At 36.2% G+C, this 19,321-nt stretch overlaps 1 long non-coding RNA gene across 1 annotated transcript in view; it reads left to right on the top strand.

Annotated features, from left to right (window-relative positions):
• Window positions 1–9,889: 9,889 nt before the first annotated feature.
• The window catches only part of LOC125122241 (uncharacterized), a 34,450-nt gene continuing 25,018 nt past the window's right edge, over window positions 9,890–19,321 (top strand). The window contains exon 1 of the long non-coding RNA XR_007133737.1: window positions 9,890–9,986. This is a non-coding gene — a long non-coding RNA (uncharacterized LOC125122241). The remainder of the gene's footprint in view (window positions 9,987–19,321) is intronic.

A 19,321-nucleotide genomic window follows, 5' to 3' on the forward strand; every position in this document is an offset into this window, starting at 1 on the left:
GGCATAAATAGAGCATGAAACCCAAAGCAATGGTTTTATGGGAAGGATTGACCCTGGATAAGAGGAAGGAGAGCTTCATTACAAGATGCAAGTGACTTGCAGGTTGGTATGAGGTGGAGGCAGTATGAATTGTGGTAAAAATATAGACTCAAATTAGAGTCCTGACAGCCTGAAAATCTGACTCTCCACTTGCTAGTTGTGTGACTCTGGGTAAATTACTCAAACTCTTTGGTGTCTCCATTTTCTCATCTATAAAATGGTGATAAAAAATAATGCCTATTTCCCAGGGTTGTTATAATTATTGAATTAGTTAATCTATGCAAAGTTTTAAAGACTAGTGCCTGGCACACAATAAGCATTATGAGTGCATTTATTACTATTTTTTTCTAAATTGGAGGTAAGGTAATCGGCTGAGGGTGAGGATGAAAGAGGAGAATTGGAGGTTTGGTGACAATAGAAAAAGTCATGGAGAGGTACTGCTGAGAGTGGAAATGTGTAGTAAGATTTTTTTTTTCTTAAGACCAAATGAAATTACCAGATATTTATGGAAACCTCCATTCTATGGAAGCCAATTACACATTTTTCTCCAGTCCCACGGGAGATTCTCCAGAATAGATAATACAATAGGTCACAAAAGAAGTCTAAACATGCAAAATATATTTTCTGTCCATATGGTCTAAAGCTGGAAATCATAATAAGACAGCAACATAGAAAGCCCCTGAACTCATTTCTTCCCATGACACACCAAATCTATAGCTACACATGGAAAAAATTCCTCTGAAAGAAATCCAGAAACTAATTGAATATCTCCTACACATCAGGTAAACAAGCAAATACAGACATCACATTAGAGCTTTTCCTCTAAGATCAGGAACAAGACAAAGATGCCTACTCTCACCACTTTTAATCAACATAATATTGGAAGTCTTGGAGCATTTGGGCAAGAAAAAGAGATGTCATCCAAATGGGAAAACAAAAAGTGAAATTGTCCTTATTTGCAGATGACATGATATTACACATAGAAAATCCTAAACACTCCACCAAAAACCTGTTAAAACTAAGAAACAAACTCAGTAAAGTTGCAGGATACAAATTTGATATACAAAAATAGTTTGCTTTTCTATACACTAACAACAAAGCATCTGAGAAAAAATAAACTGACAATAGAATCAAAAATAATAAAATACTTAGGAATAATTTTAATCAAGGTGGTGAAATATCTGTACACTATAAACTACAAGCCTTTGATGAAAAAATTGAAGAAGACCCAAACAAATGGAAAGGTAGTCATGTTCCTGGAGAAGAATAATTAATAGCATTGAAGTGTCCATATTATCCAAAGCCATCTATAAAATCAATGCACTTTCTATTCATATCTCAATGGAATTTCTCACAGAAATAGAAAAAAAATCCTAAAATTTGTATGGAACCACAAAAGATCTAAAATAGCCAAAGCAGTCTTAATAAAGAAGAATACAGTTGGAGTTAAAAATTTTTCTGATTTTTAATTATACTACAAAATTATACTAATCAAAACAGTGTGGTACTGGCATGAAAATAGACACATAAACCAATGGAACAGAGTCAAGAGGCCAGATAAAACCCTCAAATATATGGTTAACTAATATTTGACAAGATTGCCAAGAATATTCACTTAGGGAAAGGATAGTCTATCTAATAAATGATGATAACCACATGGAGAAAAATGAAATTGGGCTCCTGCCTTGCACCACACACAGAAATTAACTTGAAATGGATTGAAGTTATAAACATAAGACCTGAAACTATAAAACTTCTAGAAAAAAAAATGTACTGGATAAATTCCTTGACTTGAGTCTTAGCAAAGATTTTTTGGATTTGACATCAGAAGCACAAGCAAAAATAAAAATGTAAGGACTACATCAAACTAAAAATCTTCTGCACACTCAAAGAAATGATCAACAAAATGAAAAGGAAATCTATGAAAATTATTTGCAAAACATATATTCAATAAGTGGTTAGTATATAAAATTGTAAGAACTCATAAAACTTAATACCAAAAAAAACTGATTAAAAGTGAGGCAGAGGAACTAAACAGACATTTTTCTGGTGAAGACATCCAAATTGCCAACAAGTACACAAAAAAGTTCTCAACATCACCAGTCATCAAGGAAATGCAAATTAAAACACGATGAGACAACACCTCAGATTTGGCAGAATGGCTGTTATCAAACAAGTGTTGGTGACAATGTGAAGAAAAGGGAATATTTGTGCTCTAGTGGTGAAGTTGTAAATTGATATAGCCACTATGGAAAATCATATGCAGACTCCTCAAGATATTAAAAATAGAACTACCAAATGATTCTGCTTTGGGCTATCTATTCAAAGAAATGAAAACAAAATCTTGAAGCGATATCTGCACTTCCATATTCGTTGCATCATTATTCAAAATAGTCTATATATACCAAGTAGAATATTTCCAGCCATGAGAAGGAAGGAAATCTTGCCATTTGCTACAACATAGATGGACTTGAGGGTATTATGCTAAGAGAAATAAGGCAGACAGAGAAGACAAATATTGTATGATACCACTCGTATGCAGAATCTTAAAATGTGAACTTAAAGAAACAGATAATAGAATGGTGGTTACCAGGGGCTTGGGAGTGGGGAAAATGGGGAGAAGTTGTCAGTGGGTTTCAGTTAGAAGAGAAATTAAATTAGGGATGTAATGTAGAGCATAATGGTTATCGTTCATAATGCTATATTGCCGAGACCAGCTCAGCAGGATGGGGCTGAAGAACGGGTGCTGTGAAACTTAAGGAAAAAAGTTAACGTAAAACAAGACACAGAGACATTTACCTTAAGTAAAGGTGGGAACCAGGGGACTCAAGGTCTCAGGGACCAAGAGCGCCACCTCAAGAAACCACACTGCTTTTATTGTGCTCTTGAGGATGACATCAAGTGAGGAGGGGGTTGTAGGTGCAGGATATAGGGGTTTTTTTTAAACTATTTTAAAATCACATAGCCAGTTGCTGATTAAGCTTTTACTCTGACCTTTAGGCATTTAACAATCATTAGCTTTTGAGGAAGTTTGGCATCAGCTATCTATGCAAAGCATTCTAGAGAATCACCATTGTGCTTTTGTGCCCAGGGCGCCTATCTGCAGCAACCCAGCGTGCCTAGGTTTGCACCTTGGTTCTCCTTGCTAATGCATATCCTGCTAACGACCCCTCATAAATCCCTTGGGGCCATGAGGCTCCTCTTTCTCTTATTCTTAATAGGACATATCATGCTGGGCAAACAGCTGCCTATCTGCACAGGTCTGTCGTGCCTAGACTGACGCATTATGTCCTCATTCAGCTGACCCTATGAATAACTTATGCCTTTAGGTCTTTGATCTTAAGCTTAAGTCATTTACCAGCACTGTGACTGTTTTTCAAGCAGGAATATGGGGTAAACTAAAGTAGGACAAGATGGAGTTTTCAGCATAGAAAATAGAAGCAAAAAGGCTAAGAAAATATTGTAGAGACATGTCTTGTGACACTATGTTATATACTTGAAAGTTGCCAAGAGAATAGATCTTAAATATTCTTAACATACACACACGCACGCACACACACACACTAAGGTAATTATGTGACATGAATGAAATGTAGATAATACTATGGTGGTAATCATTTTGCATATATGTATATATATGCATCAAATCAAGACATTGTACAATGCAAACTCACACAATGTTATATATCAACTAGATAGCAATTTTTAGAAAAATGATAATCGTTTAGGATAAAATAATTTAGTGTGGCTTAGTCTGTTGAGAAATATTAAAAGTGCATCAGTTGAGTACTTGAAATCCCTTAAGTGATATCCTTGAGACAAGACCCTTTCCTCAAGATACTATAAAAAGGAAAGAAAAAATAAAGGAAGCATTGCTTTGGCATTACTACCCCTGGGAAGTGGAAATTGCTGCACTGAAAAGAATGGAGTAATTGAGAAAGATTTTCAGAAAGGGAAAGTGTAGAAGAACATTTAATAATCTGCATAGTTTCTTAGTGAAAGGTTAAATTTAAAACTGGCCTTCAAGGAGTTCTTGTTATGGCTCATTGGGTTAAGAATGCAACATTATCTGTGAGGATGCTGGTTCAATCCCTAGCCTCATTCAGTGGGTTAAGGATCTGGCCTTGCCACAAGCTGCAACAGGGGTCACAGACATAGCTCCGATCTGGTATTGCTATGTCTGTGATGTAGGCCTCAGCTGCAGCTCTGATTCCACCTCTAGCCTGGAGACTTCCATATGCTACAGGTACAGTCCTAAAAAGGAAAACACACACACACACACACACACACACACACACCACACACAAAAAAACACAAACAAAAAAAACCGCACACAAAAAAAATCTGGCTTTCAATGTTCCTGTTCAGGGGAAAAAAAGTCATAGTTCGACTTGAAATGCTGAGACCACCCCACCCCCTCTGGTGAGTGAGTGGTTGTGCTAAAGTGACTTCAATCCTCTCTGTAACCTCTGAGACACTTGAGTACTATCTGTGTAATCTTAGATCTCAGATCAAATCCCATGGCATCCCAGGGATTTGACAACAAAACTAACAGTTATTCTCTTCCTGGAAGAGGCAAATTTTATGCACATATTCACAGCCTGAAGTTATTTTAGATATGGGTCTGAGATCCTGAGGCAGACTTGGAACTGTTTATTCGGAACACCGAATTTGAACGTGGTACAGTTTTAATTTCAGGAGACTAGAAAGAAATTTCTCACTTCCATTACCTATCGATGGATTTTTCATAATATATTGTCAAAACTCAAAATTGTTATTATAATTCAGAGACATTGTGCAGAAGTTACTGAAATGTATATTTGGATCACAAAAATTCAAGTTTTAATGACCAGGAATCTCTGTTGAAACCCAGAGGAACAATGTTGACTGTTACAAAATAGATGGGTATGAAGTCGCTCTCATGCCAGGACAAGGCAACAATCCAGCAGCTCTTTTGGATCAGAGGATGAGGAACTAGGTTCAAGGCAGAAATGGCTTGCTGGTGTTAAATATTTAAACTGAATTCTAACATTACTTCTTGACACGTTCAACTGATGATATGGAGTGGGAAGACATGTAACTGTACAATTCAACAAATGGATCCCCTGCTGGAGTCTATGTTCAGTAGGAATGTGGTGATTAACTGGGGTGGATCCCGGCTGAAAATGAAGTAACTAAGTCTAATTTTGCTTCTTATGCTAACCACGGGCAAAAGCTCTACCTCTCTAAGCCTCTGTTTTCCCACCTGCAAATAGTGCTTGATTTTAATTGATTTCTGCGAATTTTTCAGTTCTCAGATCTGTGACTGTGTGTCTAGGGCTGCTGTTTTCTAGGTCAGCTATAACAACATTCCCTGGAGTGTGCTTAGTAACTTAGATGTATTCACAGCAGATCATCCGTTGCTTGCTGGAGATAGAATTCAAGAAGGGCTTAATTTCGTGATTTTTAAAGAGGCCCAAGGAGCGTATTTCCTCCATGTGGTTTTGGTTATAGGAAAATGTATAAAGTACATCTCTGACTCAACTTGTGGGTGGTCAAGTAGGGGGAAAGTAAACAAAGACTGGATCTGTAATATGTTAGGTCACTGCAATTTTCTGTTTGTAGAAGCTGCCTGAGAAAAGATAAACAAACAAATGCTCAAATCATGTGAAAAAATAAAACTTTTTTTATATGCAGCTAAAATCACACAGACTATACTGCTTCTTAAAATGGAGAAAGCAAAAGATGCCAAATTTTAATCATTTTATATTCTCTTCTACTCCCACACAGACACTAGCAAACACACAAGAACCCTCCTGAAAATTATCTTTGCAGCATTAGTAATCTGCAAGTTAACTTCAAGTAAACCAAAGCTCCATTTTGCAAGTTTTCTTTGTCCTTTACATATCCATAGATAAGTATTTTTATAATAAAATTGTTTAAGTACATGGAATTTTAATATAGCAGGATGTAATAAAGGCTCACATGGAACGTACATGCTTTCTTCACAGGAAGTCACAGCATTACGGAGCTGTCTTATGTGAAGAAAATGTAACATAAAATTTTGGAAATATACTATGGAAGTTTTCCTATCAGCTAAATAGACCCAGTCTTTCGATGCATTGAATCAATTAACATAGGACATTTATCATATACCAATAAAAGACAGGTGAGAATTCAGACTCAGAGATTCCATTATTTATTTTTTATTTTTTAAAAAAGCTTAGTTTTGTAACATGTGTTTATTTATTTATTTATTGTCTTTTTGCCTTTTCTAGGGCCACAGCCTTGGCTTATGTAGTTTCCCCAGCTAGGGGTCTAATGGGAGCTGCGGCTGCCGCCGGCCTACACCACAACCACAGCAACGCCAGATCTGAGCCGTGTCTGCGACCTACACCACAGCTCACGGCACCCGGGATCCTTAACCCACTGAGCAAGGCCAGGGATCAAACCTGAAACCTTATGGTTGGATTCGTTAACCACTGAGCCACAACAGGAACTCCAGATTCCATTATTTAAAATTGCACGATATTTATTTTTTGAATCTCTGAATATAAATACTGATTAAAAATCAAGTTAATGTTATTTTGCTGACAATACAGAAAAATCAACCTCTAAGAAAATATCAAAAAAAAAAAAAAGGTCTGAATCACTCACATGATCTGTATCTTTGTCATGGATGTTTCTCTGTTTATAATTATTTCACTTAAGTCAAGGAACTTTTAAATGGAAATTATCAGGGCAATTTGGTATCACACATAAAATCTCACATTTGAAAGGGTTAAAAATAATCCCTTTAATTATAAGAATAATTTCTATATCTTTAATAAACACTTCCTTTCATTATCAGATGTTGTCTCTGAAAAAATATACCGTGCTGATATCTTAAAAGAGAGACATATGCAAACATTTTAAACACTTTATTTCAGTTTTTTTTTTTTTTGGTTGTTTGCTCTCTGCAAGTGTACTATAGACATATTCATCTGTGTACATTGATGAGGGCTAAAGCTAAAACAGGAACTGATATAACAATACTTAAACCACAACTCTTAGGCCGTACATAGCTGTTTTCTGGGCTAATTTTTATTTCACAGTTTAAAAATCACCAACTTGAAGTATTTAAAAACATAACTAGGAGTTCCTGTCATGGCTCAGTGGTTAATGAATCAGACTAGGAAACATGAGGTTGCAGGTTCAATCCCTGGCCTTGCTCAGTGGGTTAACGATCAGGCGGTGCTGTGGGCAGTGGTGTAGGTTGCAGATGTGGCTTGGATCCCTCATTGCTGTGGCTCTGGCATAGGCCAGCAGCTACAGCTCCAATTAGACCCCTAGCCTGAGAACATCCATATGCCACAGGAGCAGCCCTAGAAAAAGGCAAAAAGCCAAAAATAAATAAATAAATAACAACTGTTGAGTAGAGAGAAGATACTATCAACTTTTAATCTTTTGACTAATTAATACTGTTTTATTTGGTTGCCATGTAAAAGAATGCGATTTCTACTTAATTTCAGACTTCTTTTAGTTTTTTAATGTGACATTTCTTAGAAATTAAGAAATTTTTACTTTAAGCCTTTAAAAGCATTAGTTAGCCAACTCAATTCCTTGTCCAAGAGCAGGAAGTAGATTCCCAACACACACTTCATGGTAAAAGGGCCTCTGCCACACAAGCGAAATTATATGGTATTTGTCATTTCCTGTCTGACTTATTTTACTTAGCATAACATCTAGGTCCATCTGAGTTGTTGCACATAGCAAGATTTTATTCTTTTTATGGCTAAGTGATATTCCATTGTATGTATACATAGCACATCTTATTTATCTATTCACTTACCAAGGGACAATTAGGTTTCTATATCTCAGCTGTTGTGACTAATGCTGCAGTGGAAATAAGGGTGCCTCTATTCTTTCAAATTAGCATTTTTCTTTATTTGGAAAAATACCCAGAAATGAAATTGCTGCATGATATAGTAGTTCTATTTTTAATTTTTGGAGGACCCTCTGTACTTCTTTCCATAGTGGCTGTATCAATTTGCATTCTCACCAACAGCACATGAGGGTTCCGTTTTCTCCATATCCTCACTAACAATTACTATTTGTGGTCTTCTTGATAATAGCCATTCTGAGAGGTGTAAGGTGATAACTCATTGTGGTTTTGATTTTCATTTCCCAGGTGACTGGTAGAAGATTATTCCTTAAAAAGATTGAGGAACAGCCATGGGAGAATAGGAAAAAGTGGTGTCAGAAAAGTGGGGCAAGAGATTTTCATGAAGAATACTGGCTAGACTTCACCAAGATGTCTATTACTTTTTTTTTTCTTTGTGTAGCAGGAGCAATTGTGTTTTTTTTTGAAAAATAATACCCAATTACTTTACTTTTCTGGAAACAAGTTTTTCTCTCCCCCTACGCCATCTACTTCCCATCTCAGGAATTGTGAAAAAGCAAAGTAGAGAGGGAAGGGATAGCTGATGGGTGAGCTATATGAATCCAAGCCTCCCCTCTCTGCACATCCGCCTGGAATGTGATGAATGTGTTAAATAAATTGAGGAGAATGCCAAAGGAATGAGGCTTTTGGAGAAGTAACTGATCTAAGAGGCAATTTCATGCCAGCAGAGTCCTTGCCAGTAAAACTATGAGGGAGGTATGGTGTAATCAAGCAGGGAAGAAGTCTAGTCCTCATTTTATAAGGCTCATGGATTCCAAGTTTAAAGCCAGCAGATCTCTCAGGGGGTCTGGCATGGGTGGCAAAGTGAGAGATGAGAGAGCCAGAGAACACTTGCAAATGAGACCAAGACTCTGAGAGGTGTATAGCACCTTGTCCAATGGAGGAAAAGTTAGTAAAGAAGAGAACCCCAGGGCTGAGCAAACGAGAATGAATAGGCTACAACTTAATCAGAAATCCTCAACAGAATGACAGTGGACAAGTCAGGTCAGTTATATGTCAAGGCAGAGCCCCATCATGCACATTATTACTAGGGGATTCTTTTTTTCCTTTTGTCTTTTTAGGGCTGTACCTGCGGTATATGGAGGTTCCCAGGCTATTAGTCAAATTGGAGCTGTAGCTGTCTACCTACACCAGAGCCATAGCAATGCAGGATCCTTAACCCACTGAGCTAGGCCAGGAATCGAACCTGCATCCTCATGGATGCTAGTCAGATTCGTTTCCACTGAGCAAAAATGGGAACTCCGGGGATTCTTTTCCCCTGCCATCAAAGGGTCACAAAATGCTTCTCCCTCATGCCTCAGAGGAGGATTCTGAAAGATTTGAACTTCAAAATTATTGAGTTTAAATCTAAAGAGCCTCTTTAAATTATACATTCTAAATATTTAAATTGATCTGTATTTAATTTCTTCCACCCCTCAACTTGCAACTACGTAATGGATGAAGGTGATAGGGATATAAAAATCAACTTTAGAAAATAAAGAAAGGGTATCAGTTTTCTGACATACAGTACACAGTAATTTATTTTTTCAGGTTTCAAATGTGCTATTTATTGACTATTTTCATGACTATGAATACGTGTTTCCACTGTGGAAAATATGTTAGCAGAGTACATTCTCGTGACTGGGGAAAGGATTTTCTGAAGTCATCTTCAATAGGGCAAAAACTGAGCACAAAACAACCTGAATGTTGGAAGTCAGTTCTTTATATAAAGTCCCTTGTTAAAACATAATAAAAAACAAACCAAAAAGAAGGGGAAGGAAAAAATGTAATAAAAGGAGGGGAAAGAAAGGAGAAAAGAACATGGGAGCCACTAATTGCTCCTCCCTGGCTGGCTCCATGGTCTCTTCCTCCAGCTGGGTGCCCTCCTGCACCTAGAGGGCATCTAGCTTCTCTGCCACTTTCTCAGCGCTATCGTTTTTTGCCAGATCCTGCCAAGTCACAGGAACGTGATGAGAAACAGAAGCCCCGCTGCACTGAGCACCAACCTACCGGCAGGCTGCTCCTCCTCGTGCCTCCAAGGTCACAGGTAAACGTGCTCACGCCTGGAACCCAGAGAAAACAGGTGATCATGAGGTCCTCTTGAAGCCCCTTTAGCCCCTGGGGGACTCCAGGAGACATTGTGACCTGGCTGCCAGGCCGAATGGCAGTAAGCATACATCACGGCCCTGAGCAGCGCTTGCCCCAAGAAAGCACTGCGTGCACCCAGGCGGCCCCCTTCCCATTCATTGACAGGTCAAAATGGTCACAGCGCCCAGGGCCGTTCCTGTGGCAGACAGAACAAAGTGGCTATTTTTTCAACCAAAAAATATACATCATTTTTTGGTTTTTCATCCCTCAATAGTTTTTTGTTGTTGTTGTTTTTGTTTTGTTTTGTTTTGTTTCAGCAAGGTTGACCTTTTACTTGAAAAGAAGAGTTAAATGGAGTCAGTAAATGAGGTCAGAGCTCTCCATTGTCCCAGAAACTTTCTGTCCTCAAGCACACAAATATTTTTTGGATTACTAGGCATCTAAAAATCTTTGATTAATGACTGATGCTGTTTGTCAAAAGACTCTTAGCAAGAGAGATGCAATTGGTAGCTGTCGGTAATTGAGTATGTGTTGATTATTTGGTATGTGGTAATTAGTTCTGGATAAAGTCTGGAAGATATAGTATGTAGAAAAGGAGGAAGGAGGTCTGATATATAGAAATTCCTAGGAAAAATGAATGGAGTATGGGGCTAAGAACATCTAACTGAAGCCCGGGGCATTAGGTTATTCAGATGGGGAGACACTCTAAAACATAATTGAAGACATTGAAATTAAGGGAAGAAGAATTGAAGGTTAATACCATTAACATTTATTTTTATTTAAAATACACAAAGATGGGAATCCCATCATGGCTCAGTGGAAACAAATCTGACTAGTGTCAGTGAGGACACAGGTTTGATTCCTGGCCTCTCAGTGGGTTGAGGATCCAGCATTGCCATGAGCTGTGGTATAGGTCCCAGATTTAGCTTGGATCTGGCATTGCTGTGGCGTAGGCCAGCATCTACAGCTCTCATCAACCCCTGGCCTAGAACTTCCATATGCTGCAGGTGTGGCCCTCAGAAGAAAAAAGGGAAAGAAATGCACAAAGATTTTTAACTTTGTATAATATTCCATTGGATCTTCACGCCAACCTCGGAATATTTTATTATCTCTATTTCATCAGTGAAGAACCCAGAATTTCAAGTCCAAGTGGATTTATCCAAGGTCATATCACATCATGTGGCAGAATCAGAGCTGGAATCGTTGTCTCCTGCCTCCATGTGCATTTCTTTTCTAATTTTCTGTCATAGAAGCAACTTTGCAAACTTCACATGTCCAGCTCTATACTTTAGAATAATCCAGAATAAGAATAAGACTAAAAAACCCAATGGCCCATCAACCTCCAGGACTATAAACACTTTAGCTCATGCAATCCAATGTAATCTCTCCAGCTCTGTTTTTCATTAATATTTAGATTTACTAACATGTGCCTAAACTCTAGGATTAGGGTTTTGAAATGTTTTTGGTAAAAATTATTTCACTTTGTCTAAAGTACAAAAAAAGATGACATGGCACATAAGAGTTGCTTGCATTCCAGACTTGTCAAAATGAGAAGGACGAATGAAATAAAATAAATATAATATAAATATATAATATCCAAAATCTGGAAGGAGAAGTGAGGTAGAAAAGCAATAAATAAATAGAAGTTATTTTTTAAAAAAGTAAATGCGCTTTAAGTTACTGACATGCAAGTGTTGTTTGTTATACTGTATTATTGATGCCAATTTCTGAATTCTGTAATATCTTTCATCAGTTTTGAACAATTCTAAGAGATTATTTCTTTTTCTTTTGCCCCCCTTTTTCTGTCTTCCAATTATATATATGCTAAATCTTTCAAGTTTTACTTTCTCTTTGTCACAAATGAAAATTACATCTTTTGATAACTCTGTACTTGACGTAATTTCTTCTAATTTATATTCTAGATTATAAAGGCCCTCTAAAAATTTGTCGAATCTGATTTTCAAAATATCTATGGAGGTTTTTTCTATAATTTCAATTTGATTATTTTTCAAATATGATATGCCATTTTAATATATTTCTATCTTCGATCTTGTCTTTTATTATTTTTAACTTAATTATAGGTAGGATAATTTCTTAGTCTGCCTCTAATAATTTCATAATCTGAAGTCTTCACAGTCAGTTTCCTTTTTCTCTTATTTCTTCTAGCTCACAATCATTTTCTTTGTGACTGATTATCTTTTAGTACTGGTTATATTTTTAAAATATTGAACCTGTGGAAAAGGTTCTTATGTTTCAGAAAAGATTTATATTCTTTTCTGACATATGGCTAGGAAAGATACCTGTCCATGGTCTACTTTAAACCATGCAAACGTCTCAAATTCCTTGGATCATCCTCAGTTATAGACCTGGGTTGTAATTCCATGCAAGGATTAGTTCTCTTCCTGTTTGTATTCACCAAGAAGTTGTAGCCCTTAGAGTCCAAATTAACGTGAAGATCTTCTAGTAGACTCTCCACCTTATTTTATGCCCCAGTTTGAAATCTCTCCTCTTCATTTTAGGCAGTTTCTAATTTTTTATATCAACAAATGCCAATAGGCAAAAGTAGCTTCTTATGCTTGTTTCCCTGCTTGATTTCTAGCATTCCATTTATTTTTGTCATTGATTATTGTTTAAAATTTTGTGATTTCCTTCAGTGTTTTAAGGGAAAATTTTATTTTTTCAAAAAATCTTTTATCTAAGTTTTAAGTTGCAGTTAGCAGGGTAAGTGTTCTGAATAACCTAGTCCATCATTATCAGAAACAGGAAGTGTCTCACAGTTTTTTCTAGGCCTTTTCATTATATTACTTCTTTTTTCTGTTTAATTTCCTTTCCTTCCATCCGTTCTTTCCACTGGAATCAATCCTGACTCAAATGAAAGTGATTTTCAAAATCTAAAACAGCAGAAAGTCACTGTTGCTGTTAGTCTGACCCTCATCTTTCGTTTTTATGGAGCTGGGAACAAACCCTCACCTTGAGCCCCAGGGTTTATTTTTATTTATTTATTTATTTCTCTTCTGATTAAGATATCTTATAAGACATATCTTATAAAATATTTATTTTATTTATTTTTTCTCTTTTGTGTATCTTGTCTAGAAAGTCTGGACCAATTTTCTAATATTGTTTCAGTGACTTATTTTTCCAACTCTTTCTATTTCATTGCTGAAATCCTGTTTGTACTCTTAAAATTTCATTGCAAATGTTAAATTTGTTTAGAAAACACTATTTTGATGCAGATGTCTGACCTTTATCTCCATGTGTTATTTTCTACGTGAATCATTGTTTCAGTGCTTCATTGGACTCACACAAACCTCAGTGAGTTTCTGAACTTCTTTGGTACTGACTGCTAATGAAGTTACCTCATTTTAACCTGCTCTGTGGATGCCAGTTCTCCCTGCTGACTCACTTTGTCCCATTTCCTCCAGCAGCATATGTGGTTTACCCACAAATTTTACCCTTCTCGTGGACTAAATGTGGTTCCAAATTTTGGACCCCCTCTGAGGATACTATCAGCTTATGAACAATTTCATAAACTTTCATGTCACAAAACATGACCCTTCACCATTTTTCAGTGAGAGGTACAGAAAAAAGATGAAAATTAATTAGTTTATTTAATTATTTGATTACACATTTTTCTCAAAGGTGAGATATTTAGGGATGAATACATCAATTGAGTCAGCAGTATTTTGGCCACAGCCGCAGCAGTGACAATGGCAGATCCTTAACCCACTGAGCCACCAGGGAACTCTAAGTCAGCAGTATTTTTAAAAAACTGAAAATTCCTACTAACAACAGGAATACCCCTGCTTTCGGCCGTTGAAAGTTGATTGCATTGACAGATTCTCTCTCTATGAAATTTATTAAATGTACTTATCTCAATATTTTGGCTTATTTTTGGAACCCAACTCATGGAGGGAAGGTATCAGACATAAAATGTGAATTACAGCTGTGCTCTTTCAAAATGAATAATGTCTACTGGGTGAGACACTGAGTCAAGGGTTTAGTTTGCAGCATAAGGAAAATATTTGTGAGTGTTGCTGGAAAAGCTGACAGCCTACCATATGCAGCCTCCCTTTTAGATAGAGAAACATGGTAACGGGAGCAAATTGCTATTTTGGCTAGAAAACTAAATGCAATTTATGTATTCACATCAGTTGTATCCAGAAGACTCTCTGTAAGTTTCATCTTCTTTTTCTTGTTTTAGAAAATAAAGTTATGGACTTTGAAAACATTAATATAAACTTCTGGTCATAAATTCGGTGGGAAATATTTCCTGGAAAAAGTCAGCAAAATTCTTATTGCTCAACATGGAATGTTATCTACAAGAGATAGTGGGCTTAAGATTGAGTTCACTAGCCATTGCTCCCACAAGCATAGGAAAGTAATATGATTATTGTGTTGAGCTAGGCAGATTTATTGAGGTTGTGTTTTCTACCTATTCATTCATTATTCAGATAACATATAAAAATTTCTTTATTGAAAATACAGGTTCTTCATTTAGATAACTTCTTCACATAGATCAATTTCACTAGACAGTTAATACTAAAAGTTAGAGAAAGTATTAATTACCTTTCAGGAAGAATGGATCTAAAAATATTAGGCTGTATGTATATTTAAAACAATTTTTTAAAAAAATATTTGAGCTAAATTAAACTGACAGGCAAGAAATTGGCGAGTTCTTAGCTGAAATCTCAGTTTATTAATTCTAAGGGGTATTCCTTTGCTGTCATTCCTGAACCAAATTTGTACTAATACATGAGCATGTATGAAGTATAACTTGGCTATTTATGTGATGGGATTAAAAGGGACTAATGGGATTATTGATGGAATTAAAAGAATACTGTAGTACCAGTCAGAGCAATATATTTCTAACACCATCATAAACTAGCTGTATAATTCTGAATAAAGGGCAAAACCCTCTCTTTTTATGTTAGAATACTTTGAAATCATTAAAAATATAATAGTGAACAGGTCATTGAAGGGGCAAACCAAACTATTCCATAAAATCTAAGTGTTTTCCAAATTCAATCAAGTATATATTGAGCTACAAACTTAGATGGCATGAACTTGCCTCTAGTAGTTCAACTCCATCCATAGACAACACAGATAGACTAGCAGAAGTATAGGGTAGTTTATCTGGAAAGTACTTTTCAGTCTTTCTTTTCTTTGACAATTCAAGATGAGACCAGGTACTCTGCCTGCCTGAGCAATAAGACTTCAGCATTAGGGAAGTTATGAGACAGATGCAGTACACACACAGTTAATTGAAAGCAAATGAGCTAATGAACTCTAGGGAGGCAACCATCTTGCAATATAAAACATTTTCTTGGCTTCTAAAGTAAGAATTGATTTAATAATGCAATAAATGAAGTAATGTGAAAACAGAGAGCCAGTATCAGTCAGTCAAAACCTGTTAGCAAGTTGATGAACCTGACCTCATTTTTAAAAAGCCTTTTGTATGGGCAAATAAGCATCATTATTAACAAAGTAAATAAAGTACAAATATGTTTAAATTTAACAGGTAAATTTAGGGATAAATTGAAATCTTTATCAAGGACAACTGGGTTTTTAGATAGCTTGAAAAAAGTCAGAAGTCATGGTTCATCCATTTATATAAAAAGCCATAGTGATTAATCTTAACTATTGCAGTCAACTATGTCAACTATAGTCAACTATGGTCATTTATTAATGGAGTCTAATGATCTTATCCAAAATTGGTTATGTCCATTAGAGATGATCTGAAGAAGTTTTTAAGTCAATATATTTGGCACAGTATAAGAGACCTGAGAGGAAAAAAAAGGGAAAAAACACAGTGAAGGGAAAGGAAATACTGTCTATGATGACTCAACTGAGACTAGTTAAATCCTTCTGGGATTACCAACAAAAAGTCCTTTAAACTTGTTTTAAAAATCTGCTTTTTGAATTTGTTAGACATATGTGAAGTAAATTAAAACAATGATGAAATCAGGTAGTACTGCCAGCAAACTTGCCCACTGTCTCCCCCCCAACCCCCAACTTCTCTAAGGAAAAATGAAATCATGTTCTAGAGTTGAAAAATAACTCTTTTATTGTACTGTACCAGTATGGGAAGTTGGCTAAGAAATTAGTCTGACATGAAGATACCTTCTTCTGTGTTTCCTTCATCCAGGGAAATTAAAAAAGTGTTTCGTGATGTAAGATGTCAACAGATTAATGCAATTGCTTTGCAACATTGTCAATTCAAAACACTAAATTTAATTCAAGTCCTTTGCCAGCCATTATTATCACAAAACACTTGTGATTAATTTTAAGTCATGCCCTTACTGCTTAAAACTAAATATTGCACAAAAATAAAATTTCTGAGATATTTGAGAATTTATGAAATTAGCTGTTATATATGTAGATGAATGCTGACATGGCTGACTTTCTTCAACTTTGGTTTACTTCAGAATTATTGTTGAATAAAACAATACCTGATGTAATTGTAAGAGAGAAAACTATTAATCCTAATATCTAAAACAGACTTCAAATCATTATTTAGTTCAATCAAACATGAAATTGATAACTTTTTTAGCAGAAAGAGAGTTATTTTTGGCCTGCATATCAAGAAAAAGAAAATATGAGATTTTTAACAAAGCAATGTCATTTAGCTATAAAAATTTAAAAAATAAAAATAAAAATGCTTTACTAGTAGATATCCGTCATACCTCTACCAAATAATATATGGACTGTATATAGTTCTTTGCCACAAGAAAAATATTAGGAACTAACGGATAATACTATAAGATTACTTAGTATTCCATTGTGTATATTTACCACATCTTCCTAATCCAATCATCTTTTCAATGGACGTTTAGTTTGGTTATTGTGAATAGTGCTGCAATGAACATGCAGGTGCATGTGTCTTTTTTAAAGAAAGTTTTGTCTGGATATATGCCCAAGAGTGGGATTGCTGGTCATATGGTAGTTCTATGTATAGTTTTCTAAGGTACCTCCATACTGTTCTCCATAGTGGTTGTACCAGCTTACATTCCCACCAACGGTGCAGGAGGGTTCCCTTTTCTCCACACCCCCTCCAGCATCTGTTATTTGTGGACTTATTTATGATGGCCATTCTGACTGGTGTGAGGTGGTAGCTCATGGTAGACTTCTGGTTGCCAAGGGGGAGGGAGAGGGAGTAGGGTGGATTGGGAGCTTAGGGTTAATAAATGCAAACTATTGCCTTTGGAAAGGATTAGCAATGAGATCCTGCTGCGTAGCACTGTGTAGTCTAGTCACTTATGATGGAGCATGATAATGTGAGAAAAAAAATGTATACATATATGTGTAATTGTGTCACCATGCTGTACAGTAGGAAAAAAAATTGTATTGGGGAAGTAACAATTTAAAAAAAATAAAAAAATTACTCTATATAGCACATTGTATTTTCCTTTAATTAAAAAGTCCTAGCTGAAAAAATTTTTTCTCCTTTATCAGCTTTAAGAATTTTTTTTTGTCTTTTTGCTATTTCTTTGGGCCGCTCCCGCAGCATATGGAGGTTCCCAGGCTAGGGGTCGAATCGGAGCTGTAGCCACCGGCCTATGCCAGAGCCACAGCAACGCGGGATCCGAGCCGCGTCTGCAACCTACACCACAGCTCACGGCAACGCCGGATCGTCAACCCACTGAGCAAGGGCAGGGACCGAACCCGCAACCTCATGGTTCCTAGTCAGATTTGTTAACCACTGCGCCACGACGGGAACTCCAATAATTTTTTTAAAAGAGGGGAAAAAATAAGGAAGAGGGAGGGAAGGAAAGAAGAAAAGAAGGAAAGAAACTCAAATCTATGCTATTTTTCAACAAGTTGTCATTTGCCTGCCCACTCAATGTGTTTCCAGCTTTAAATGATCTTATATCTGAAAAGTTTGTACATATCACAGAAATCTAGTAGAAAAGAAAACCAATTTTCCTAGTCCAGTGATTTCAAAATGTTATTGAACTAATTAAATAATTTCCATTTCTCATAACTACATGCAAGCCTCTAAGTAACAACAGAGGAAGCCATAAAATGGTTTTTTTCCTTCTCATGGGTGCAGAATCAAATTAATAATGACACATTAGTCCAAATAATAAAAGGTTTTGTAATTTTTCTGTATGTGGGTCTTTCCTGAACATTGCCGTTCTTGCTGATATCGCATCTTGATATGCTCTTTTTCTTCTTCCTGGCATTGAATATCTGTTTCATACATAGTAAAGACATTTAGTAAATTATACCGTAAGTACCAAGTCTATATTCCTTCTGCCTTAGTTGAGTCAGTGGCCAATCTGATAATTCTCTGCAAGGTTTTGAACCGAGAGTCTTAGAGAAAACAACCACTGAGTCACATTAATAGTGAAACTTTAGAAGGAAGGTCCTTCAAACACTAAAATACCACTGCTTATGTCTCCAGATCCCCCATGGTCCCTAGCCAGAATTATCACTGCATATGTCCCCAGATTTCCCTGGCTTTCTTCTTGGTTGTTCAATGCCTAACTACATTTCCAGTAAATTTTGTTTTATGCTTAAACTGGATTAAGTTTCTGTTACTTGCACATTTAAAGAAAATTATAGCATGTAGTTTGTGTGCAAGTGAATTCACTAATTCATATATAGTATATGTTTTACTAAAAACCACCTTTCTTGGAGTTCCCATTGTGGCTTAGTGGTTAATGAACACGACTAGAATCCATGAGGATCTGGGTTTGATCTCTGCCCTTGCTCAGTGGTTTAAGGATCTGGCATTGCTGTGAGCTGTGGTTTAGGTCACAGACACAGCTAGTATCCGCATTGCTGTGGCTATGGCATAGGCCGGCAATTACAGCTCCAATTTAACCCCTAGCCTGAGAACCTCCATATGCCGCTGGTGTGGCCCTGAAAAGACAAAAGACAAAAAAAATAAAATAAAAACCGCTTTTTTTCCCTTGAAAGAGGGGACTTACATAAATATGAAAGAAACGGGAAAATACATTTTTTTGAAACTGAAAAGAGACTCTCAGAATATAGATCTTCATATTTTCTCTTATAACCTGGATCTGACTACGTATTTAGAAGAAAGCTTATCTTCAGTCATTGCATACACTTGCTATATTTTTCTATAAGAATATTTGAATTTTTAGCCTGTATAAACATATACTTTTTTTTTGCACCAATGCTTTTTGAATCAAGAAATTAAATATTTACATTTTGTCTTGACTAGTAATTGATATAGATAGAAATTTTCAAGTCCAATGATATAATAGGATCTTTACTGAGTTCCAGAAAATGAAACAAGACATAGAAATAAAAGAAAAGGATTTCAGT

The sequence above is a fragment of the Phacochoerus africanus genome, chromosome 3 (assembly GCF_016906955.1).
Source record: "Phacochoerus africanus isolate WHEZ1 chromosome 3, ROS_Pafr_v1, whole genome shotgun sequence".
In the NCBI taxonomy this organism is placed as follows: Eukaryota; Metazoa; Chordata; class Mammalia; order Artiodactyla; family Suidae; genus Phacochoerus; species Phacochoerus africanus.